General features: G+C 37.5%; 1 long non-coding RNA gene across 1 annotated transcript; it reads left to right on the top strand.

Annotated features, from left to right (window-relative positions):
• Positions 1–25,769, top strand: LOC131158152 (uncharacterized). The gene is made up of 2 exons (XR_009137413.1): positions 1–750; positions 25,414–25,769. It is a non-coding gene; the product is annotated as an uncharacterized LOC131158152 (long non-coding RNA).
• Positions 25,770–26,083: the final 314 nt, after the last annotated feature.

Raw genomic sequence — 26,083 nt, 5'->3', positions numbered from 1 at the left:
TTTGTGGACCCATGACTGAATTTATTTGCGTAGAGAAAGAAAAGGGTTTATGGGGGAGGGGTGTAGAGCCCAGCAGCAGCTGCTGCCTTGGCAGAAGGCCCCCACCCCCTGCTGCTTCTTGTACTTCCTTCTTCTTCCTCTTCTTCGTTTTCTCCTTCTTCACTGTGTTATATATATAATGTAGAGTTTTTTTTTTTTTTTTTTTTTTTTGGGGGGGGTGGGTGGGTGGTGGGGGTCGTCTGAACCAGGGGAGAGATTTTGCGAAAAAAACCAGCGCCTGTTAGGGGGCTTTCGTACGAACACCGGTGAAATCCATGGTCGCCGGCAGCTTGAGCTCTAACCCACATCTTCACCCGCATTTAGTTCTCTATTTTTATTTTTGTCTTGGCCAAAATCATTCTGAAGAACCTGAAACGAGAGGCCTGGGGGGGGGGGGGGATCAACTCTTGCAAAGTCCGATGGTCTGAAATTCTAGGAGAAAGGAGAACATGGGTGCTGCCCTTTGGCGACCCCCATTGACGCCGGAAACGCAACCTTGAAGGGCCACCACCCATTGTAGCGGAATCTTCAGTGGCAGCAGTGGAGCTCATCTCCATCATTTCCGTTGACCATGGATCTCTGACAGGCTGCCTGGTTCCCTATCTGGTCATAACTCAGCTGTGGCCTGTCGTGTGATCATTCTCCACCGCTCCACTGCGGCACGAGCTAGTGTTGGATCATTCGCGATGGTGATTGCCATTGGGGCTGTCGGTATAAGTCTAAACCCCCGTGCCTCTTTTCTTTGCATGCTTTTTAATTTTAATTTTAATTTTTTCTTTGTATCAAGACTGATTTATAGGGGTAGCAGCACAGGAGCATGGATTTTCTTTGAAAGTGATAATAATGATTTTTTAAACGCAAACTTTAGTAGTAATGATAAATTATTTTTCTTAAGAAGGTAGTAGTGGTGGAAACAAGTCTTCAAATAACAGCAACCATGAAGATGATGATGATGGCGAGGATGATGATAGTTCCATAATATAATGATGATGACTATAGAAGATAATAAGAACAATAGATGATGCCCATAGTTGATAATCTTACAATAATAAATATTAATGATGATAATTGTGAAAGATAGTCAAGTATATATCCTACTCTGATGCTAATTCCTACCTTCTTTACTTAAGAAATTTGTAGTGATGGAAACAAGTCTACCAGCAGTAACACAACTATAATGATGATGACGACAACGACGATAATTCCACAATATAATGATGATGTCAATAGTAGATGATAACAATGGATGATGCCCATAGGTGACAATCTTATTATAATAAATAATAATGATGATAATTGTGAAAGATAGTGAAGTATATATCCTCTGATGTTACTTCCTACAAACTTCAAATTACTTGTGTACCATGGGGAATCTAGGGCTCTAAGGGGAATCTCCAAACCATAGATCTTCTGGGAAATGAGAGGAAAACCAGGCCACTCAAAACCTATTACATGAGTTGGGGCTAAGTTTGATAAACCACTAGAGGGGTAGTGGGCAAGCTTAAGAGGAGAGGATTTGGGAATAGTAAAGGAGGGAAAAAAAAAAGTGTGTGTGTGTGTGTGTGGGGGGGGGGGGGGTTGGATTTTGTTTGCACTTAACAACCTCTAAATAGATGAAAAACTCTTAATGGACTAATATTAAGTGAATCGGTGCTGTTTTCTAAATGGATGATAGAAAGTGCTCTGACCGAACTAGTATATGTCTCCTTGCTGATTCGGTGAGCACCAAGCCTTTAATGTATTTTGACACATTTGCCGCCATGCAAAATCTACACCCCTCGCTTCTCAGTCTTCTCCTCTAGTCATAAAACAACTGTGTGCACAACCTCTTCTGCTTGCGGGGCTTCTCTGAGAAGCTTGCTCAGGAGGCTTCATGGCTTGCTTGCTACAACAAGAAACCTGCTATCATATTGCACAAGATCTAGACTGCTGTCAGGCTTGTTCTATTTGATGAGTTGGCTTAGCATGCAGTGTCTAAAGGCATGAAGGTGGTCACGAAGTTCTTGACTTCTTGAAATGATCGATCCATTGACGCTTGAAGATGTTTTTTAGTTAGATCTGTATGTTTGCTTTGTATTATGCAAACAATTTTGCTCTCAAGCTATTTAAATGTGAATTCAAATCAGTTTTGTTGCAGATTCAACAAACATTTTTGCTATTTGGTTTTGTGTTCAGATTGAATATTGGCCAGCCAAAGACCAAGAGATTAGCAAATTGCTGTAATTTCTTGCAGTTTTTGAACTAGTCATGATGGGTGTAAAAGATGGTTTTGAGTTTGGTGAACATATTAAATATTTTTCTTTTATAACATATTAACATCCGCATTAAAAGAAAATATTTTTAATAAATATTTTTATGTTTTATATTTGAGAGACATTAGTTTTGCTATTATAAAATACTATTTTGATTGTTGAATATGCCTTTTGTTTTTAACTAACGATTTTGCTCTTGGCATTTCAAAGGGTTAAAATAGGAAAAACACAACTATTTAGAGGTTAGCAACCAAACAACTGAAACAATTCAGCATTCAGATTCAAAGACTCGATCTATTTGTATGCGGGAGTTTGTTCATAGATTTAGAGCTGCTCCACTTAAATGCTTAGTTTTATCAAATGCCCCTTACTCGTGCTTCTTCTATAACTATGATAAAGTGGGTAGGAGATTTGGGGCCATTAGTGGGATTAGTCAAGGATCCTTTCGTGGGATGTGCTAGAATTTACTGTGGTGAGTGGAGACTGTTTAAGGAGTTAGCTAATACTTAATAGGGTTAATTCCAGCATTCTGTTTTTTACAAGAACCTAAGTTAGATGTAGTGGATGCTTGTTTAGCATTTGGCAAGTTAGGCTTAAAGATTGGGTATCTTTCCGTAGGAGTGTTGAGTGGCCAGGTCATGGTTTGGGACATGGGGATAACTTTGCTTAATGAGTGTTTGGTAGGTCCTCTTTCTATTTGGTGTTGTTAGATGTGAGGAGTGTGGGCTTAGGGATATTCCCTTGATCAATGAGCATTCCACATGTTCATATTGATAGGTTCTTGTTTATTGATGCTTGGGAAAATGTCTTTTTCAAATGTAGTTGATGAGCATTTAGGTAGACTTGTTTTTGATCATTGCCCGGTGCTATTAAACAATCCTGTTCAGTGGGGTCCAACCCTCTTTAGATTTGAGAATATGTAGCAAAGGCATCCTTTATTTTGGGATTGTATCAAGAAGTGGTGTAGAGAAAGTGTTTTTCAGGCATGGGAGGTTTTCAGGTTTATAAAAAAAGTTGAAGTTTTCGAAAAACAATCTGAAAGTGGAACACTGGTACATAGAGGATTTTGGCAATATTCAATAGTGAAAAATGGAAAATTTTGTTGAGATTGAAAATTTGGATAGATTGGAAGAGTGTAGGTTGTTGGGTGAGGAGGACAGGGCAAGGCCCTTCTCGGTAATGATTTGGAGGTGGTTCTTTTGAGGGACAATATTAGCTGGCGATAGAAATTGAGATTAATTAGCTACAGGATGGGGATTGTGATTCTAGGTTGTTTCATAGGGTGTTAATGGGTAGACAGAGGAAAAGCTTTATTAAAGAGCTATAGTTAGATTTGGGTAGTGTTGTGAGAGATCATAAGCAAATTGGATAGGTAATCGGGGATTTAACATAAAGTTATATACTGAAGGTTGTCAACATTTATTGATGGTAAAGGGACTTAATTGGAGTCCATAAGTACGAAAAAATCTTTTGGTTAGAGAGGTCTTTTGATGTTGAGGAAGTTAAGGGTTAGTGTTTGAGATGGAAAAGAAAACGATCTAGGACCTGATGGTTTTACAATTGCTTTCTTCTGAAATAGTTGGGAGGTCATTCAAGAGGATATTATGTGTTTTTTTTTTTTTTTTAATATTAAGAAAAAAAATGAGTTCCTCACAATAGGGTGGTGGGCAACAATGTGAACTCTACTTTTATTGCCCTATTTCCTGAGAAAGAATGATTCATGGGGGTGAGAGGTTTTAGGCCTATTAGTTTGGGTACTAGTCTTTTTACAAGATTTTAGCAAAGGGTTTTTTTAAGAGACTAAGAGAGGCTTTAGGGGATATGAGACTTTGTCTCTGTTTTTTTTTTATATTCCTGATCAGCGACTTTGGCTTAGTTTGATTTTGTTTAGTACAGACAGATTTTGGTCCTTGTTTGGTAGTCAATGAGGTGGTTGAAGTTTTGTATCAAGGCAGGGGTGTAGGGTGTCATTCTACAATTAGATTTTGAAAAAGCCTATGATATGTTGAGTTGGATTTTTTTTTTTGGATAAGTGTTGGGTAAAAAGGGTTTTGGAACAATTTGGTGGAAGTGGATTAAATAATGTTTGTTTGTCCTTGATCTATATGGCTACAATTTTGAATGCATAGCATAGGGAATGGTTTACAACTTCTTAGGGATTAAGGCAAGGGGACTCTTTTTTTACCTTTTTGTTTACCTTGGTGGTGAGTGGTTAAGTTACTTAAGTAGAATGGTTACTCATGCTTAGGGTTTGGGAGTGATTAGAGGTTTTATGATAGATAGGAGGAGTTGGAGTTGTCTCACCTCTACATGATACTATATGTTTTCTTAATTGAAATGTCAAATTTCGAGGAGTTCTTATTTTATTGAGAATTTGGGGATTGAAGATCAATATGGCAAAGAGTGGGTGGCTAGTATTAAAATGGATCATGGTGTTTTGGATGCTTTTAAGGCTTTTGATGGTTACTGTAGTCTGTTGAATAATTGGGTAAAATGGATGACCTAAACTCATTGATAGGTCTCTCTTTCTATTTGTATTTTATAATATATGTCAAGTACAATTGGAATGACCATAATACCCTTACTTACACTTATTACAAGCCAAACTCTAACAATTAATAATAATGCTAAATGACTAAATAACCATTAATACTCCCCCTCAAGCTAGAGCATATATATCATATGCTCCTAGCTTGTTACAAATGAATTTCACACTCGCACCTCCCAAGGCTTTAGTGAACAAATCAGCAAGCTGAAACTAGGACTTCACATGAGTGGTTGTAATGAGCTTCTGTACAAGTTTCCCTCGAATAAAATGGCAATCAACTTCAATGTGCCAAATTACCACTGACAAAGATATAATTCTTGGTTGTGGATCTTTAGTTGGAAGGTGACCCGACCAAATCTGCATCTGTATATCCTTGAACATGAGTGTGACCCCGATCCTGGTATAAAAGACCTCCCTCGCGCACCTTTGAGATATCTCAAAATGCGAATTATTGCATCCTAGTACTTGTTCTCAGGGAATCGAGAAACTGACTCACAACATTTATTGCGAAGGATATATTTGGTTTTGTGACTATGAGATAATTCAACTTTCCAACAAGTCTCCTATACCGACCTAGGTTAGGCAACAAATCACCCATATCTAGCACTAACTTACTATTGGAATTCATGAGTGTATCAATAGGTTTGGATCCCAACAACCCCATCTCATCTAAAAGATCAAGAACATACTTTCTCTGTGACAATACAGTTCCTGTACGAGATCTCGATACTTCTATACCCAAGAAGAACTTCAATGGTCCTAAGTCCTTGGTCTGAAACTTACTCTGTAGGAAAAGCTTTAGGTCTTGGATGCCTCGATGATCATCACCAGTGATCACAATGTCATCCACATACACAATAAGCAAAATCCCGCCAGATGGAGTATGACAATAAAAAATAAAGTGATCTACTGCACACCGATGAAGGCCAAAATCAAGTACTACAACACTAAAATAGCCAAACCATGCCCTTGGAGATTGTTTTAATCCATACAATGATTTCTTAAGGTGACATACTAAGCTTGAATCCCCGTGAGCAACAAACCTAGGTGGTTGCTCCATATGTACCTCCTCATGAAGATCACCATGTAGGAAAACATTCTTCACATCTAACCAATGTAGGGGCCAATGACAAGTGGTGGCTAAAGAAATGAACAAATGTAGTGAAGCAAGTTTAGTGATCGGAGAGAATGTTTCTGAATAATCCAAACCATAAACCTGAGTATACCCCTTAGCAATAAGGCAAACCTTCAAATGAGCCATAAAATCATCAGGATTGACTTTCATAGTGTACACCTAGCGATGACCAACCACTTACTTATTAGGAGGAAGAGGTACCAAATCCCAAGTATCATTATCATCTAGTGCACGCATCTCTTCAACCATTGTTGTCCTCCACCCAGAATGAATAGGGCTTTAGAATTAGATTTTGGAAGAGCAACGAAAGACAAAGTACTAACAAAATAGTAATAAGAGGGTGACAAAAAATCAAACTGGATGAAGATGTAGGAGGATCAGGCATAGATACGAGGTTTGGATCTGGGAGGCAAAGTAGAGGAAGAAACTCATTGAGGTTAACAAAACTCAAGGAACCAGAGTAGTATGGTGTAGACTGAAAGAAGGTGACATCAGCAGAGACAAAAATCAATATAAAGTAGGACTATAACATCGATATCCTTTTTGAGTATAGGAATAGCCCAAAAAGATACATTTGATAGCACGAGGATCCAACTTATCCATTCCTGGAGTTAACTAATGGACAAAGGACATGCAACCGAAGATATCAGGAGGAAGGGAGAACAAAGGAGGCTTAGGGAAGATAACTGAATATGGGATTTTGCCGCCAAGGACAAAGGATGACATTTTATTGATGAGGAAGCAAGCTAAGAGCACAACATCACTTCAGAAAACTTTGGGGACATTCATTTGATATAATAAGGTACAAGTGACTTCAAGAATGTTTGTTTTTCCACTCTACAACCCTATTTGGTTGTGGAGTGTGGGCGCAAGAGGACTGATGGATCATACTAGAGCTAGTCATATAAGTACTGAATTGGGTACTGAAGTACTCCTTAGCATTATCACTACAAAGTATCCTAACTAACATATCAAATTAAATCCTTATTTGGGAACAAAAGGTACAAAAGATATCAAACAACTTGGAACAATCTTTCATTAAATATAATCAAGTCATCCTAGAGAAGTCATCAACAAATGTAACAAAGTACCGAAACCCCAACTTTGATGTGACACAACTTGGACCCCAAATATCAGAATGGACTAGCATGAAAGGACTAACCATTTGTTTGTCGACTCGAGAAGCAAAGGGAACATGATGATGCTTGCCCAATTGACAAGACTCACACTCAAGATTAGACATAGAACTCAATGTAGGAACTTACTATTTCAACTTGTCCAAGGATGGATGACCAAGGCGACAATGGATTTGAAGTGGTATAGCTGCAACTATGTATGCAATGGGTGGAGAAGGCGACTCAAAGTAGTAAAGTCCATGAGCCTCACGTCTTGTGCCAATTGTATTTCTCGTCTTTAGATCATGAATAACCACAGAAACAAGAAAGAATGTAGCAGAACAATTTAGTGACTTTGTAAGCTTACTAATTGACATGAGATTGAAAGGAGATTTCGGAATGTATAAAGCAGAAGAAAGAGTGATGGAAGGAGTAGGACTTCTGTTCCTATCCCCTTAACAACAATAGTGGACCCATCCGCAAGGGTAACTTGAGGTAGATTTTTAGGATACTGGAGATCAGAAAAGAAGTTAGTTGCACCTGTTATATGATTAGTGGCAGTAGAATCAATAACCCAAGGACTAGTAGGAAGGATACCAGATGACATACAAATTGTAGGATTACTTTATTGGGCAAAATACGCAATGTGAGAAGATGCTTGTTGAGACGAATGATACTGTAGAAACCTTGAATACTCCTCCTCTGATATAGTAACAGTCATGGTCTTAAATTTCCACGAAATTGTCGAAATTTCCGATTTCCATCACCCTCGAAATCGAAATGGCAGTCAATTTCTGTCTTGCATGATTTCCATTGAAATCTCAACGAATCATCTGAAATATATCGAAATCTTTAAATTTTAGCGAAACTTGTCGAAATTTTAACTATACAATGAAATTTCTTCGGAATTCAAATGAGAAATTTAGGAGTGAAGTGAAATTTCTATTTTAATTTATTTCATCGAAACAAAAGATTATTACAAATGCTTTTGAAGTTATACGAAAAATTAAACTTACAGTAACATTTTTTTAAACCATTCATGTCTAAATTAAATAATATTTAAATGATTTATGTATTTCATTTGTATTAACTAAATATGTTTAATGTACATTATCTCACAAATATGTATGATATACATACTATTTTACAACTTTTCCACCTCATACAAAACATAGATGTATTTAATTTGTAATATATTAGTCCTAAAACTTATATTATTATGTTTGTTAACCATTTCTAAAGCTTCACCAAGAATTCCATGCTTTACTACTAATTTCCGTTATTTTTTCAAATCGAAGAAATCGAAATTTCCGTACTCTTGGAGCTTCGAAATTTGAGTCGAAATCAAAATTTAAGACCTCGGTCACGGTATGCAGTTCACTCAAACAAGTGATTAACTAAGGAACCATACTTTTGGGATTTGCAGACTCCATCCCAACATTCAAAAACTCAGACCAATGACCATAAGATTAATTGTTGGAACAATTGGAACAACCACGATTAAGGTGACCAACCATGAACAAGTCACAGATAAATCAGTACAAGACTGCCACAGCACCAAGAAACTCAAACACAGCCCCAAGAAAGCAACTCACAGCATTAAAACAATTGGAGAAGTGAACCGTTGAAACTACCATGGATAAATCACCAACTAACTTATATAACACTGCCATTGCCTCACAAAAAACAGCTTATGAGCACTGTCACTGCTCCAAGAAAGTCACCAATGACTGTTACTAACACTGAACAACAACTGATGAATTACCATGAGTGCATGGTTAAACAAAGATTGGATCTTTGAGCAAAATACATGTCCAGCAGCTTGATATTTTGATATATGGAAGGAATTAGATCATTGAATAAAAAAAACACAGCAAATCCCATTGTTTCAGACCCAATAAACTCAATTACCATTGATAAACTGCTTCATGAAGCATCAAACAACCATTCCTTGTGTGCCACAATTGAGCAATTAAAAAAGGTGAGAACTTCATGCAAAAAACATCACGAAAAAATCCAAAAACATGTTAATAGAGAGATTGGATCACTACTGGATCATTTCAGGTCAAAACCATGCCCAAAAGTGGCTTCACGCACTGGTGCATGAGGTCGGCCCTTACAGCCTCCGTCTAACGCATGAGGGTGCGTGGGACACTGCCTGGAGGTGGGATTTCAGTGGGAGGGGGGCAGATCGGCAGTGTCTGTGGGTGACTATGGTGTTGGTTTTGACATATCTATAGTGGATTTGATGTTCTCGAACTGGCAGTGTCACCCAGAAAATCCGGTGACTGGTCTGACTTTCTGCTGCTGCTGGCTGTTTCTAGGATAATAGTATCGTTAGAAAATCTTTTATGATGATAGACATGCAGCGGATTCTAGGTTTCAGGCTTCGGTTTGATGGTGGTGGTAACACTTAGGGTTTAGGTTTCAGAATCATGCTTTGATGCCATGTTGAATAATTGTGTAAAATGGAAGACCTAAACTCAATGATAGGTCTCTCCCTCTATTTATAATATATGTCAAGTACAATAGGTATGACCATAATACTCTTTACTAACTTACACTTATTACAAACCAAACTCTAAAAATTCATAATAATGCTAAATGATTAAATAATCATTAACAGTTACAACTCTTTGGCTTGGCCTTTGTCTTACTTAGGTCTTTATTTAGGGGGTAACCCTACTTAGTTGCTTTTGGAATCCATGGTTGAGAGAGTGGTTGGAGATTGAAGGGGTGGAAGAGAGTATATTTATCCTTTAGGTCATATTACACTCATTAGTGCTTCCCTTTCCAATATTTTTATTTATTTATTTTTTAAAATCCCTTTTAGAGTTCTTGGGAGGGTAGCAAGTGTTATGGAGAAGCTTATAAGAGATTTCTTATAGTCAGGCCCCGGAGATAATTAGAGGATCACCTTTTTTGTTGGAATGTGGTTAGGAGACCCAAGTCTTGACGGGGTTTGGGGCTTGGTAATGTGGTTTCCATCAACATTTCTTTAGTTTCACTGATAGAGAATTCCCTTTGGCATAATGTCATTAGAATGGCTGGATATAAGAAAAAGTGGCAATGTTTCTCATGTGTGTTGCAGGAACTTTGTTACCCAAATTGCCTAGTTGTTCTTTCCTATCACCCTCTTCATAATGGGTAATGGCGATTTGATTTGGTTGTGGGAGGATCTTTGAGTGGGGGAGATTACCTTGGAGGCCTTGTTACCTTGTCTTTTCAAATCATCTTCCATTCATAATGCTTCAATCCAGTGTTTTAAAAGGCTCAGTAAAGGCTCGCCTCAAGGCAAGGCATGCTTAAACGCCTTGAAGCTCAATTTAAAATACCAAATTCCAAAAAGGCTAACGCATTACATGCTGAGGCTCACACATTTTTACAAAAAGCACGCCTTTTGTGCTTTTTTAGCTGAGGCTTACGCATTTTGGGTGTGTGATTCTCAAGTTAGAATTGGTTAGAAAATTTTAACTACATGTTTGTACAAAGGGAATGTCATAATATGAGTTTATTTCTAAAACTCTTGAACCTCAACCTTTCCAAAATAACTGGACTTGTATCTTGCATCATGAAAATAGTTTGATCTTTGTAATGGTATAGCAGCTATAGCTATCTATTGTCATGATTTATGTCATGTATTCAAGTTAGCAATTTTTGAATGACCAACAAGTATCTTGCGAAGTAAATCTAGTTTTTCTTTTTTACATTATATTTGTGATTTTCTTAATTTTTACTTTATTTTAAATATATATAATTTATTTAACAAATTTTTATCTTAAAAAACAAATTCTCAAAAGGCTCACGCCCCAACGCCTTAAGGCTTACGCCTCGCCTTATGAGGGTTAAAATGCCTCGCCTTATGCCTTTGCCTTTTAAAACATTGCTTCAATCTCTTCCTTTTATTCTTGGCAGGGGGCACTCTTACTTGGAATTTCCACTTTCTTAGGAATCTTGAGGAAAGAGAGGTTAATGAGCTCATCAATTTGCTGAATGTTTTGGATTCTTTTTGTTCTTCATTCGGGGAGTGATTCTAGGGTTTGGTTAGGGAATTCTTCGGGTTCTTGTTATAGGTAAGGAGACCCCATATGCTATTAGCCCATACATAGGTATCATGTGCTTAGTGTCCAACCAACACACTATGTATGTTGGGTGGCGCAACAACTTTGGTTTACCGTGTTCTTTATTTTTAGTGATTCATGGGCAGCCTCCCCAAGTGTGGATGAATTCTTGTTGATGCAGCATTGGAGTTCTAGAAAGAGTAAAAAGGGAAGCCTTATGGAACTGTGCAGTGTATGTTATTCTTTATACTCTCTGGGCAAATAGAAATGCACGAACATTCAATGCTTAAACTGTATCTTTGCACTTGTTATGGGATAAAGTAGTTTCTTTCACTTCTATTTGGGCTCACTCTTTGGGAATGCTTTAGAGTTTGACCTCCAAAGAGACTGGAGAACGACACTTTTGTAGTTGTTTTTTAGATGTTCACTTGAGGATGTTGTCCTCCAAAGTTTGTATTTTAGTTTCTTTTCTAATGATGTAATTTTTCTTATCTAAAAAAAGTGAAAGATATTAAATAAAGCGTTAAACATAGTTGATCTTTTCCAACATTAATAAGATGGTAATGAATAACAATGATAATGAGTTTCATTAAGAAAAAATTATGACAATAACGTTAATAAAAAATGACAATGACAATAATTCTGATCATTATGATTTGTCAATTTAACACGTGTGGTAAGTAAAATCTCATTTTATAGAAAAATCTATAAATTTAGTAAAGTTAAGAAAGATGCTAAACTAAATAAAATTAACATAGAGGATAACAATCATGAAAAAGGATTATAGACCCGCAGACTTCTGGGTAAAGAAAATGATGGATTCAAGAAAATGTTAGTTTTGCAAACAAGAATATGACAACAATTTAGTTTTGCAAACAAGAATATGACAACAAATGTAAAATGGCTCTCTTACACAATTGAAGTTAGCCGAATAAACCAAAAACAAAGAAATATTAAGCTTATAGACTTTTTTCTTAATCATGATGTGCGTGCAAGCTTGTTTGTTTTCTCATGTTTAATCTATCGAATAGGGTTGGCTTATGACCTTGTGTAAAATTAAACAAAGTAGAATATAGCTGTAGACTCCACTTCATATGCATCATTCTCCATGTTCCATTCATAATACTTGTCATCCATGCGTTACACACATACTCTACACGATTAGGTCACGGGATCACATGAATGTTGAATTCATAACAAGTATTAAAAATACAATAATCGAAGTGCTATTAGAGTTTGCATGCTTAGTCTATATCTAGGTCCATGGAGCACATTTGTATTAGTCAAATGAACACTAGAGTTTCCTCCATTCATTAGTAGAGGCCGTTAGGGCCAAACAAATGCCTAAGTTAGCCTAACCCTGTCTTGTGTGGATAACTTGACCACTGAACAGCCTTGTGGGCGTAGATTTTTGCCTTTCCCTTTAGAGTCTTTTTAAGGACCTTTTGGTGATGTCAATTAGGGTTTTCTTTCCTATTTTAATTTTTCCCTTAAAAACGAAAAACAGGTGGCGACTCCATTTTTCTAAAATTAGAACCATATTTTCTCAAAAGTGGGCCCAAGGTCCAAATTCCACAATACTACTCAACTCTTCTACTCTTGACAAGCCTATGCCATCCATGTAAGCCTCGAATGTGCCCAAGCAACTCCTTGAGATGTGGTTAATAGGAATTAATAGATGGATCTTAATATCTTCAAATCAAAATGCTTAACCGTGTAGCAATATATATTCTTAGTGGTAATGAAGGTAGCCTTTGCCTTTCGGGTGCCCTTTTAATCTGATTATATCCTGAGAAGGAATTCGTGAGACTCAGTAGTTTGTGCCCTGATGTGGAGTTCATAAGTAAGTTAACTCTCAAAATTGAAAACTATTGTGTTGGCATGCCTTATTAAGGTCAGTGAAGCCAATGCATGTTCACCATTTAACATTCGTCTATTTTATTAGCACCACATTAGTCGACCACTTGGCTATTCTACTGTTTAATTTGCATGGATTGTGGGTAGTTCAATATTCTGGAAACTCAAAAGAAGTTGTCAGTGTTTCAGAGGTTAGAAAATAAACCTAGGTATGTGGATGCTCTCACATTTGGGATTCAATCTGTTAGGGAAGATAACACTGCCGGTGAGCTTGGTCAGAAGTTGCAAGTGGTAGAGGATGTTTCCAGAGATTGCAGTTGGAAGAGATAGATTCTAAGGCCAAGGATTCGGAGGAATTTCAGCTTCAAATTCCACTGAGATATTCTAGAGGTTAGGTATAATTGGGGTGGCCTCGATGGGTTGGGTTCGCAATCAAGTAGTAAGCAGTCCATCATGAAATGGGCATTTTACAGTAAGCGGAGATGGGGGCAAGGTTGGAAAAGGAAAATTGGAGTTTTGGACTAGTAGATACTGGGCATAATGGAGTTTTTTTTTTCTTTCTTTTGAGTCAACCCAGCTCTTTAGACAACCTTTTGTGAGGGTTTGGGCTGGTGCTAAGAGAGTATATTTAGGGTGCCAGATCTAAGCCCAGCATCGAGAATAAAAGGGCTGACAAAGAGTTTGAAAGAAATGACATAGGTATGCTGGGTCCAGATGAAGATTCTGTGTCAGATGTTTGAGAGACATGATCGGTTCTGATATGGTTCCAGGTGTATCAGTTGATCTCAGGAAAAAAGGAGGGAAACAATGCTTGTTCTGATCTGCCTGTTCTGACATGTGTCGAGGGAATTGTGCGAAGGAAGATATTGTAAACTTGTAATTGATGGGGACTCTGAACCTTCTGCTTGGGATATTATTTCTAGAAAAGACGAGACTAGACATTATTTGGGCAATATTAAAGATAAGTTCAATGCAAAAGAGAAGGATGTGATGCTGGAGGAAGATGGACTTAATATTCCCTTGTCCCACATTTTCGGTGAGGAGGATAATTATGATTATGATAGTATGAGTGACCCTGAAAGAGGTTTACTGTTGGAACAACTGATTGAAATCCATGGGGTTAGAGATGAATTGGGTAAATGAAACTTTAAAGATATTGAGCCGTCAGGTTTGGGCTTAATGAAATTGGGGGGTTGTGAATAATCTAAGCAGCAAGAGGGGGGAGACAATGGATTCTGAAGGTGTTAGACTACCACAGTACCACTTTACCTAAAAGCTTAAGTTATTAGGTTGTGGGCCGACAATGTATATCAAGCTTTAACACTCCCCTGCACATGCAGTTCGACAACACGTGGAGAGATAAACACACAGTAGATAACACCTATGATAGGGAACACAATAATTTTTTTTAAACACCACACAATAAACACGGGCAACAAGACTTGAACCTAGGACCTTCTAGTAACCAGCTCTGATATCATGTTAGATTACCACTTTACCTAAAGGCTTAAGCTATTAGGTTGTGTGCCAACAATGCATATCAAGCTTTAACGGAGAGTAATTCTGAGAGTGTACAGGTTGGTGTTTGCCAATTGAAGGAAGCTGCAGGCATACAAAGCATTGTAGTTATGGAAGGAATTTTAGCCTTTATTACAAGTAATTCATTTTCTTCTTATAATGATCCTGTGGGTAATATTGAGAGAGTCTTGGATAAATCTCAAGTGATCTCTGATGCTCAAGGGGTTTCTATGCCTTTTTAAGCCATTCTTCCATTCCAGGTAATATGCATAATTTACTAAATAATACTTTGTGCCAGAGGGCGGATGCTAAAGGTGGGGAGAGGGTGAGAGAGACAATCGAACCACAAGGGCTCCTTGAGAGGATGGAGTTAAAATTGGTGAGCCCTTTAGGAAAGGAGGTTACAGTGAGTGTTTTGCCAAAGACTTATGAGAGAGAGAGAGAAAAAAAAAGAGTTAAGTGTCAAAACAATGTAGAATCTTCAATAAACTTTGGGGTGGGAGCGGGGGTGGCGGAGGGAGGGAGGAATAGGTAAAGTGGGCAAGATTTAAAACATAAGGATAATGAGTTGGAATGTTAGAGGGTTAGATGATTGAGGAAAAGGGATGTGGTCCAAGAACTAGTGCCTAAATACTCTCCTGATATTTTACTTTTGCAGGAAACAAAGCTAGAATGTGTTGGTGGGGTATGATTAGGAAGATATGGCTACGTAAAGGTGAAGATCGAGCTGTTCTATTTCAAGAGGGGTTTCTAGAGGTATATTGGTGGTTTGGGACAGGCTTATAGGGTAGATTGTATTAAGGGTTTCTTTTCCTTGTCATTGTTGTTGGAGGTGGGGAAGGGTACAATGGTGGTTTACTTTGTTCTATAGTCCTTCTAGACCGACCTCTAGGTCCCAATTTTGGGAGGAGTTGGGGGTTGTGTATAGGATGGTTACCCTAAATGGCTGATTAGGGGTGGATTTAATGTTAGGTTTTCGCTGAGAAAAAGAGGCAGTGAGAGGTTTCATATGGAATGTAGTTTTTTAATAATTTGATTAGGGAATGTGGTTTGGGAGATATTCTCTTGCAGAATGTTTTGTTTACTTTTTTTTTTTTGGGGGGGGGGGGGGGGTTAAATAAGAATGATAGGTAGTCAGTTAGATCATTTTCTTTTTATTGATGAGTAGGAGTTTCCTTGATCTCACTCAAGTTTCAGATCATTTTCCTCATTGGTTGGAGTCTAGAAAGGGTAGATGGGTCCCAACTCCTTTTGATTTGAGAATGTATAGATGGATCATCATGGTTTTCATAATTTAGTTGAGGAGACTCGTAGTAGGTTTGATCTTGTTGAGTGGGAAGATTTTAGGTTTATGAAGAAACTTTAGGGGATTAGAGAGGTGTTGAAGAAGTGGAATTTGAGGTGTTTGGAGGAAGTTAGGAAGGTGAGCTTGACGAATGAGACGATAGAGAATGTTCTTTTCAAGGAGGTTAGGAGTTGGAGGCTAAAACTAAATTTAATTTGGTTAGATTAAAGCTTGATATACATTGTTGGCCAACCTAATAGCTTAAGTTTTTTGGTGAAGTGGTGATCTAACATGGTATTAGAGCTGGTTACCAAGAGGTCTTGTTGCATGTGTTTATTGTGTGCTGTTTATAAAAATTACTACATTCCCTATAAAGGGTGTTATCTATCATTTGTTTATCTCTCCACGTGCTATAGGGCTGCACATGCAGGGGAGTGGTAAAGCTTGATATACATTGTTGGCCCATAACTTATTAGCTTAAGTTTTTAGGTAAAGTGGTAATCTAATAGGTTAGAAAAGGGGGATTGTAACTCAAGGTGTTTTTTTTTAGGTGGCAAATAGATGATGCATAATTATATAGAAGAATTGGGGTTGAGGATTGGTGTCATGTACCAAGATTGTTCAAGGAAGGTTTTCATAATTTAGTTGAGGAGACTTGAAGTAGGTTTGACATTGTTGGGTGGGAAGATTTTACGTTTATGAAGAAGATTAAGGGCATTAGAGGGGTATTGAAGAAGTGGAATTTAGAGGTGTTTGGAGATGGAGGTAAAAAAATAAGTACTTAGTGATTTGAGTTTGCTAGATAGGAAAGAGATTGAGGAGGGGTTTCCCATAGATCAGGAAGTTAGGAAGGTGAGCTTGAAGAATGACTGAAAGGAATTATGCTTGCTTGTGACTGCTTATCTTGTGTGCATTGAGTGGGTAACCAGCATGAAATACTAGTGTAGGTTTTATTTTTTGAGAAGGTTAATGCCTTAGTGCTAAAAGGAGTATGACTCCAAGGTCAAAGCGATGTTTCCCATTGTTAGAGTAGGAATTGCATACAAAGTTCTTTAGGAGAGGATGAGTGTTCATCAATCACTGTAAAGCTTACTTGTTATTGTGAACTTGTTTAGCCTACTTGTTTCTCTCATTAAACACATGTTTCCTAGGAAAGCGTGATGATACAAATTTCATTGCTTATTGGTTTACCACTTGACTTGTATAGTTGTATTTACTTTCATTATTGGTTATTGTTTCTGCTTAATTTGCTGCCTTGGTGCAATGGCAAGTGCCTCTGCCTCGGTATGGGTGGTCTCGGGTTCGAGACTTGGGAGCGGCCTCTCCAAAAATGGGGGTTAAGGCTTGGCGACATCCACCTCTCCCAGACCCCACTCAAAGTGGGAGCCTTGTGCACTGGGTACGGCTTGTGAACTTGTTCATGTGGTGAATTTGTGGTTTACTTTTAGTTGACTAGTTAAGCTTGTGTGCTGCAACTAGTGCTGCATGGCTTTTCACACGGTGTGAAGTGTTTGGTCTGTGACAATTGGGGAAGTAGACAGATGTTAGGATGTTAGCATAAGAGGTCTCTAATTTTTAAACTCGTTTTCTGAGGAAGATTTAGAAAGGCCTATAGAGGGATTGGAGTGGAGTCTTACATTTGATACACATGTCTTGGTTGGAGAGACCTTTTAAGGAAGAAGGTCAGGGCTGTACCGTTTAGTCTAAAAAGCGATAAAGCTCTTGGTTCGGATGGGTTTCATATAGCTTTTTTTCAAGAGTGTTGGGATTGCGAGGTAGGATTTTATGAAGGATTTTTTATGAGTTTCATGGTGATGGAAAATTGGGAAAGAGTGTTAATTCTATTTTTATAGATTGGCACTTGAGAAAAAAAAATAGGTCGATTACGTTAAGAATTTTTCCTATTTAGTTTAGTATCTAGTGTGTATATGATCATCATCGCCAAGGTGCTTGGTAATAGGTTGAATTCTCTTAATGATATTATATCTCTTGCCTAGAGTGCTTTTGTGCGAGGGAGGCAAATTGTGGATGCTATCTAGATTGTGAACAAGGTGGTGAAAGATGTTTGTCATAGAAAAAAATAAGAACTTTATATTTGAGTTAGACTTTGAGAAGATGTACGATAGAGTTACTTGGGAGTTCTTGGATGGGGTGCTTAGGAGAAAAGGGTTTGAGGTGGAGGAATTGGATTAGGGGCTGTCTTTCTAATGCTTCTTTTTCAGTGATTATTAATGGGGTAGCCTAAGGAACAATTTGGTTCTTCTAAAGAGACTAGGCAAGTGGATATCCTTTATTGCCTTCTCTCCTTTGTTGCCTTTTCTTATTTGTCCTTGTGGTGGATGTATTAAGTAAATTGATAGATGGGGTGGTAGATGGGAGCAGTGAGGGGTCTTAAGGTAGGTAAGGAGGAAGTGGTAGTGTCTCATTTGCAATTTGCTAATGAGACTATCAAATTCTTGGATGACCATGTTGATCATTTCATAAACATTCTCTTTATAGGGCCTATATTGAGCATATCTAAGAGAGTTTCTGGTCTTAGAATTAATTTGGGTAAAAGTGGTGTTGGGATGGTTAATCTTACTCAAAAGAGGCTCTTGGAGTTGAACTCCTTTGCTGGTGTGGTATTTTAGAGTAGCCTTTGACCTATTTAGATGTCCCTTGGGGAGGTAGGCCTCTTTCCTTAGTTTTTTGGAATCAAATGGTGACTAAGGTAGCTAAAAGGCCTGTCTATTATTCCTCTATATTTTTTTTTTTTATCTCATTTTAGATTTTGCCATGTCCAACAATTTGGTTATATTGAATACGTGCTTTATAAAAAAAAGAACATTTTAATAACTTTCAAAGGTGGGCAAAATAAAAGGCAAATAGATTTTTCCTTAACTAGGAAGGGGAGATTGTCTTTTGTTTAAAGATTGTAAAGTTATCCAAGGTGAAAGTTTGACTGCACAAGATAGATAGTATTAGATATATACTAAAAAATGGAAGAAAATATAGTGGTGGAGATTGAAGGGAGAAAATATAGTAAAATTCAAAGATAAAATGATTAAGAGAGTGATTGGATAATAGGGGATAAGGTAGATGCGAACATTATATGGAATAAAATGGCTAACTCTATCATAAAGATAGCAAAAAAGGTTCTAGGTGAGAAGAAGACATAAAAAAAAGGTGGTGCAGATAATTAATAAGTTGTTTAATGAAAACCAAACTGAAAGCTTGAGCTTGGAAGTGGCAAACAGCGAAAGACTAAAAATAAGAGATTTATTCTCAAAGTTAGAGTCCTTGGAGTTAAGATGGCTTTAAAAAAAGATGAAAAGTGGGAAATCTAGAGGGCCAAATGACATATCAATTGAAGCTTGGAAATGTTGAGGGGATAAAGGAAGTATATGGTTAACTAATCTATTCAACACCATTATAAAAACCTAGAAAATAGTGAGGCAATGGAGGAAAAACAGGTTAATACCTTTATACAAAAACAAAAGATATATTCAAAATTGTAGTAACTGTCTTGGAATTAAGATTATGAGTCATATAATGGAACTATGGGAAAGGGTAATTGAACAAAGAATAAGACTAGAAATAAGAATTTTACAGAAGTAATTTGGTTTTATGCTTGGGAGATTGGCAACAAAAGCTATTCATCTTTTAAGAAGATGAATGGAAAAAGTTTAGGGAAAAGAGAGGGGCTTGCATATGGTTTTTATTGACCTAGAGAAAGCCTATGATAGGGTACCTATGAAAGTTCTTTGGTGGGTTTTAGAAAAGAAGGGAGTCTGCAGTAGATATACTGGTCATTAAGGATATCTATGATAGAGTAATGACTAGTGTTATGACTCTAGGAGGAGGAATCTAGACACTTTCCAATCACAGTAGATGTTCATCAAGGTTCTACTTTGAGTCCTTATCTTTTTGATTTAGTTATTGATGAACTCATTAGGAATATCCAAAACGAGATCCCTTGGTGTATTTTGTTTGCAGATGATACAACAACAACAACAACAACAAGCCTTAAGCCCCACTAGGTCGGGTCGTCTACATGAATCCTTTTTCGCCAATTCACCCGATGTAGAGCATTTTCCTCTTATCAAATTAAGAGCTATTAAATCCTTTCTCTCTACCTCATTCCAAGTTATTTTATGCCTAGCCCTACCCCTTTTCATGCTAGAAACCATAACTCACTTCTCCTCACAAGTGCTTTATGAGGCCTGCGTTTCAAATGCCCAAACCATCTAAGTCGCCCCTCCCTTATCTTGTTTTCAATTGGTGCTATTCCTAAATTATTGTGTGTATGTTCATTTCTTTATCTTTTAATGTTAAACCACTCATCCACCTTAACATATGCATCTTAGCAACTTTCATTTTTTGTACATGTTTCTTAGTTGCCCAACATTTTGAACCATAAAGCATACCTGGCCTTATGGCCGCCTTATAAAACTTTTCTTTTAATTTTAAGGGTATTCTACAATCACACAACACGCCTGACACCCTCCTCCATTTTACCAAACTTGTCTTAATTCTAAGTACTACGTCTTCATCAATTTCCTCTTCACCTTGCATAATAGATCCAAGATATCTGAATCTATTGGTGCTATTTATCTTTTGATTATCTAGTTTAATCTTCTTTCTATTGCTACTCCTTACATTACTGAAATTACATTTCATATATTGTGTCTTATTCCTACTTATCCTAAACCCTTTAGAATATAATGTGGCTTTCCAAAGTTCTAGATTAGACTCCACTCTGCTCCTACTATCATCAATCAACACGATATCATCAGCAAACAACATACACCAAGGGATCTCATTTTGGATATTTCTAATAATTTCATCAATTACTAGTAAAAAGATAAGGACTAAAGGTAGAACATTGATGTACACCTATTGTGTTTGTGGATGATATTTTCTTGATTTATGAAAGTAGGAGTGGTGTTGAATCTAAGTTAAAACTTTGGAGAAGCATTTTAAAGTTTAATGATTTTAGTACAAGTTGGAATAAAACAAAATATATGACATGTAATTTCTATAATGTAATTTCTATAATTTGGAAACCTTCAACAGATTGAAAATTCACCACGACAAGTGCTTGAGAAATTATAAGGGAGCATAAAGAGGAATTCTCAGTTGCAAAATGGATCTGGCATCCAATGTTGCCAAAAAGGGTGTCAATTTGTATGTGAAAGTCTTGGTTTGCTTGTCTTCCGGTTGATACTCGTATTAAAGAAGTAGGTGTCCAGATGGCCTCTCGATGTGATTGTTGTTCAAATGCCAAGATTGAATCTCTAGACCATGTGTTTTGCACCGGATCTTTTGCTTAAGAGGTATGGAAAAAAGCAGCAGTGGCGTTGGGTGTCAATTGTATGGCAACAAGTACTTGGAAAGGCAGAGTTAATGTCTGGTTTAGTTGTGCAAGACGGACCTCACAGTTAGGCATTTTGGTAGGTCTTATACCTAGTCTCATCATTTGGAGACTCTGGACTCGTCGATGTAGAGCTAGGATGGAATCAATTCATGATTCGGTGAGAATTGTGTGGCTTGATATTAAATATTGGCTAAGATCCATTTCAGACAAGTTAAATAAATGTGCACCTGCTTCTTGCACGGATATTGCAGTCCTTCGTGCTTTGGATATTCATGTAAAAAATGTGGGGGTTCGTCTTCCTCGTGTAGTTAGATGGTGTAAACCTGGGATAGGTTGGGTTAAGCTGAATGTGGATGGGAGCTGTAGAGGTAACCCAGGGAATTGTGGTGGTGGAGGCGTGATAAGAGATGAAAAAGGTTTATTTAAAGCAGCTTTTTCCTCATTATTGGGTTATGGAACAAATAACATGGCTGAATTGAAGGCGATTATTTTAGGGATTAATCTGTGCAAAGATCTCGGATTTGATCAAGTGGAGATTGCATGTGACTCTCCTTTGTTGGTTCAGTGGATAAATTCTGGGAAGTGCTCGTTTTGGAACTTATGGGATTTGTGGGAAGAACTTATGCTAGTATTAAGAGGCATACAGTTCAAAGTGGAACATGTTTACAGGGAGGCGAATAAAAGTGCAGATTTCTTTGCCAAACAAGGTGAATATGGTATTTCTCGATCATATAGTTGCCAAGATGATCTTCCTTAGCATGTCAAGGGAATGATTCGATTGGACTTGTTGAGTTTTCCTTCTTTGCGGTCATGATGTTTTGTATTATTACACTTTTAGTGGTTTAGTTTCTTAGATTTTTGGTTGCTGGTGTTTGGTTTTTTGGTTTGGTTTATGTTGGTTAAGTTAGTTTTAGGGTCTTGAAATTTTGTTTTTATTGTCCCAAAGTCTCAAAATTGTAACCATGGTTTTCCTTCGTCATAAGTGAGGGGTTTTTTAATAAAGTTTAGGAGGTGTCGCCCTCTTTTACCAAAAAAAAGAAAAAAAAAGAACAGGGAGTATTGGAGAGAAGATTAAACTTGATAATCAAGAAATTAATAGCACTAGTAGATTTTGATATCTTGGATCTATTATACAAGTAGAAGGGGAAATTGAAGAGAATGTAATATATAAAGTTAAAATAGGTTGGGTAAAATGGAGGAGTGCATTAGGCATGTTTGTAATCGTAAAATACCCTTAAAATTAAAAGGAAAGTTCTATAAGATGACTATAAGGCCATACATGCTTTGTGAATTAGAATGTTGGGCAAACTAAGAAACAACATGTACAAAAAGTAAGTTACCGTTGCCAAAATGCAAATATTAAGTTGGATGAGTGGTTATAATGTTAAAAGATAAATTGAGGAATGAACATATATAGGCAACTAAGAAACAACAAGTACAAAAAGTAAGTTACCGTTGCCAAAATGCAAATATTAAGGTGGATGAGTGGTTATAATGTTAAAAGATAAATTGAGGAATGAACATATATACAATAAACTAGGCATAGCACCACTTAAAGACAAGATAAGGGAGCGGCAGCTTAGATGATTTGGGCATTTGAAACGTAGGCCTAGTAGCACACCTATGAGGAGGAGTGAGTGAGTTATTGTTTCTCGTATTAATAGGGGGTAGGGGAGACCTAAAATAACTCGGAAGGATTCAACACAAATCTTAAACTAGAGGAGGACAATTCTCTTGATTGGGTGAATTGGCAAAAAAGGATTCATGTAGCTAACCCTGTCTAGTGGGACTTAAGGCTTGTTGTTGTTGTTGATTTTAGAATTCCAAAAAGGGGTATTTCAAAAGCTTGAGAGGGTAATGAGTGATTTTATTTGACCAGCTGCCAGGGAGAAGAGAGATCATTTGGTTGAATGGGAAGTGGTGTGCAGTTCAAAGGATGGAGGGTTAGGACTTGGTAATTTGGTGTCTAAAGACGCACTGCTTTTGGCTAAATGGTTATGGCTATTTCCCATGGAGGTGAATTTCCTTGGGCACAAAGCAATAAAAAATATAATGGCATACAAGATAAACGGGTGGGATGCAAATTTGGGGTTAAGAAACCCTTGAGAGTCCTTGGAAGTTCTTTTTTCAGGTATTTCTGCTTTTTCTTCCTCTGTTTCAATTGGGTGAGGGGATCATATTTGGTTCTGAGAAGGTGTTATTTTATTTTTTTATTTTTTTTTAGGGTGGGGGTGCTTATCCTGTTGCTCGTCTTGCTAGTATTGTCTTTCTTCTCACCACAATGATTTGATTTTCTTGTTTCTTTCTCTTGAGACAGATTCCTTTTCTTGGGGACTTTCATTTTTGAAGGGATTTAAATGATAGAGAGGTTGAGGAACTGCGTCTCCTTTGCTCGTTGAACTGAGGGGTTGCCATATCTCTAGTATGTGATTTTAGAGTCTGATCTTTGGATCCCTTTGGGGTTATTCATGCAAATATTTCTTTTATCACCTTATTAAGGAGGATGTAGATTTCCATCTCTATTGGAGATTTTAGGAGACTTAACCTCCTTATAAGATAAAGGCATTTTTTTCGGCTACACTTCATAGAGTTTTGTTGCTACAGAGTAGGAGGCCTTCTAGAGCCTTGCTTCCCAATAAATGACTCACGTCTCATGTTTTTGCTTTGGTCTTTTGCTTGGGATTTGTTGAATACTCTTTCTGGAATTTATTTTGTGAAGTGTGCTTTTTCCAAAGTCAGTGAAGGAGCTTTTGGATATATCTTTTACTGATTTTGGAAAGGTAAGGATGAGAAAAGATGGTGGTTGTGTGCTTTCTCTGCTGTGTTATGGGGCATTTGGATGAAAAGGAATGCTAGAATTTTTTCCTTGGAACGATATTCTCAGTCGGGCTTCTTTGGGACAGGATCTAAGGTATTTGGCTTCTTTTTGTGCTTATAGTGTAGCATAATGTTGTTTTGAAGATGTCAACCGAGATTGTGCAGCTGTTTTAAATTTATCTTGTTTGTGATTTTCTTTTTTGTGAATGAGGACTTCTTTTTCTCCTTTATTGTATAGTTTCTCCTTTCTAGTTCAATGAAGCTTCTTTATCTATAGTAAAAATAAAAAACATTCGATGTTTGCTGAATTCAAAAACTCAGATTCCTGCAATGCAAATTCGGAGATATGGAGATTCTGGATGATGCCATGGCAGGCCAAGGCTTGAGTATTGGTCACTGGAGGACGAGGGGATTTGCCACTCGACATTTGCTGGCTGAGGTCCTGAGTTGGCACTGTTTGCTGGAGGAGCCAATGCTGCTAATCACTGGAGCCTGGAGGATGAGGCTTGAGGGCTAGGGTTTAGCGAAAATGGGACATGGGATTTGAGAATGATGGAAAAGGGAGGGGGGGGGGGGGGGGAATGAATGAATTAAGGGTTAGGGAAGGTATATTCAGTTAAAGACTTAAATATGTAACACATGCGTTTGGTTAAAGTCAGCTAGCCATATACAAATTGGGTATTCTGAATTGAAAACCAAAAAACCAAAATTTTCAGAAATTCGTACTAAACCAATTGAATTGAAAAAATTAACCAAATTGATTTAAGTGGTAAGGCTACGCACACTGTGACGACCTTTTCGTACCCTCCCAAAAGCGAGGAGCTTGTGTCCTAGGAGCACCTTATTTTTTTATTTTTTTAAAACAAACTGATTTATGTGAATTAGTCAGTATGGTCTGTTCGGATACTGCTCAGTCCTAGGTTCAATGCCTTGAAACCTTGCCCTTGGATCCCACTGATGTGGGGCCTAATCCTCAGTAAAGCCCATAAGGGGAAAGGTCCGTTGAGTTTCATTCATTTTATCTGTTTCAATGGAGAGTTTTCAGGGTATGTGAGCAAAGCTCCCCATATTACTGATTTGACCCAGCCCAACCATATGTTTAATATTTGTAGCTCACGCAAACACAGTGCACTTATGGGCACATGTTATGATCATCCTTGATAGGGTTTGGCGAGCTTTTTGTTTACAACTACATATATATATATATAGGTTTTTGAGTTTGTGCATTTGATATCGTTCTCACCTCTATTTGTTTTGATTCACAGTGAATGTAGGCTTTGTGTTATTTTGTATTTTATATTGGTGTACTTCATCATATTGCATTAGTTTGGGGTGTAAAAAAAAGCATTTGTTTATGTTATCATTTTATTTAGTGTCCATGATAGTAAAAATAAATGGTTGAACTTTTTTACCTAATTGTACCGCCCCAGGATCCACGCAAGCGAGGTTCACATGTGGTGCTCAAGACATGGTTGCTGTTCGGCAACTTGGGTCAGACGTGGGAGATCCACTTTGGTGTGCATCCTTCTCAGCTCCCAGGATATCTTGTTTATTTGGTTCAGTATCAGAGAGACGCATGGTTGCACAAACCTTATTATTTCAGTTTTTGGGAAATTGTTATCAGAGAATTTGTTTCCATAATCAAAAGAAATAACGGGCCAAGAAACTTTGTTGTAGGCATAGAGCAAGTACTTGTTTCAGAGATCTTCAAAACCTGTTTATATTGTACATTCATGTGTGTTGTCCTTTTTTCCGTAATATATGTTCTTGAATTGGTTATATTGCAGCTTCATTGTTTTGTCTTCTAGCTTCAGATCACTCATCTTGAAACATTTACCTGCATATGCTCATGCTCTCTCTCTCTCTCTCTCTCTCTCTCTCTCTCTCTCTCTCTCTCTCTCCAGTTATACCAGTAGAAATTCCAGTAACTTGGTGCCTTGAAAATTCAGATGAGATGCCATGCTTACCCAACAAAGGGGGCATTTATGGTATGCTGGTGGGGTCTTGAGATGTTTCCATGGAAATTGAATAACCGCATTGCATTTTGCATTTGCATAACTTATTGTCACCACTGATAAAAAATACGTCACTATTATCTCT

Source organism: Malania oleifera, chromosome 6 (genome assembly GCF_029873635.1).
Source record: "Malania oleifera isolate guangnan ecotype guangnan chromosome 6, ASM2987363v1, whole genome shotgun sequence".
NCBI lineage: Eukaryota > Viridiplantae > Streptophyta > Magnoliopsida > Santalales > Ximeniaceae > Malania > Malania oleifera.
The sequence above is the reverse complement of the archived record's forward strand: the minus strand, read 5'-3'. Positions and strand labels throughout refer to the sequence as shown.